The sequence below is a fragment of the Echinops telfairi genome, unplaced genomic scaffold (genome assembly GCF_000313985.2).
Source record: "Echinops telfairi isolate 266 unplaced genomic scaffold, ASM31398v2 ScPeMD7_3533;HRSCAF=4204_0, whole genome shotgun sequence".
Taxonomy (NCBI): domain Eukaryota; kingdom Metazoa; phylum Chordata; class Mammalia; order Afrosoricida; family Tenrecidae; genus Echinops; species Echinops telfairi.
Window position 1 is genome coordinate 86,386,993 of NW_022107431.1, and position 1,288 is coordinate 86,388,280.

The window sequence follows — 1,288 nt, forward strand, 5'->3', positions numbered from 1 at the left end:
CCCTTGATAGTTTATAAATGGGTATTTTGTCATATCTTGCCCTGTCCGACGTCTCCCTTCATCCACTTTTCCGTTGTCTGTCCCCCAGGGAGGAGGTCACACACAGTTCCATGTAATCGGTTCCCTCTTTCCTACCCAGGAAAATGGGTTTTGTAAGTACCTTCCAACTTCTTTTCTCATTTAGTCCCCATCTTGGGAGGGGCCTTAGGCCACAGTGGTTACATCCTTGGCCGCTAACTGAAAGATTGGAAGTGTGAACTGAGTGGCTGGCCACTCTGGGGCCGGAAGGTGGATCGGTAGGTAGCCTGCTTCCATAAAGATTTGCAGATTTGGAAACCCTTTGGGGTAGGCCTTCTTATTCTGTCTTATGAGTCAGAATCAACCCAATGCAACAGGTTGGAGTTGGGTAATAACTCTTAGCGGGGAACTGGTTTACCGGTGAGGAGTGTGAACTGGAAGGTTTTACTGGTGCCGAGAGGAAGTCGTCTGCTTTGCTGGTCTCGCTTCCCTCTACTCCCTGCCAGGACGACCTCTGTGGACGAACTTCCAAGGCTCCCTTGACTCTGGCTTCCAATGGAGGCCAATGGAGGGCACTTACGGAAGAGGGAAGAACAAGGAGAGAGAAGCCTGGGTACTTCTTGCCCCCCCACCCCCCACCTCCTTGATGCTGGTGCTATGTGGATGATGTGGCTGCTCCTTCACCAGCCCTAGGAAGTTCCTGCTTTGCTGCCCACTACAGGACTCCAGCTCCTTTTCTTTACCCTGTCAAAATCAGGGGTGGCCCTTCTCTTTCCCCTGTTGCTAATCCCCCTGTTGATTCTCTAACCTCTGCCCACAGTTTACACACTTGCCCCTGCACTTAGACTTTTCAATTAAAATCTTTTGCGCGTGCCATATGTTTCCTGCTAGGCAGAACCTTGACTGATGGGATGATACCCAATTCTACTGCCCCCACATGGGAAAATCCCAGAACCTCTCCAACTAGAAATAGCCCCTTGGGGGCACCCTGGGCTGCAGTGTGTTACAGTGTGGGGCTGTTAACCGCAAGGTCAGCGATCTGAAATCACCATCTACTGGCAGGGAGTCGAGTGTCCACTTCGAACACTCAGGATCTTCTTCATAATGTGCAAGACAGCGGCGCCTCCAGAGCAGGAACATTGTACTGCGTTATAGTCCCCACGGCCATAGAGTTCAGACTCACGGTGAACCCACGTAGGGTTTCTGAGACAGTCTTATCTTTCCCCCCAGTGGCTGTTGGGCTTAAACTGATGACCTTGTGGTTATAAGA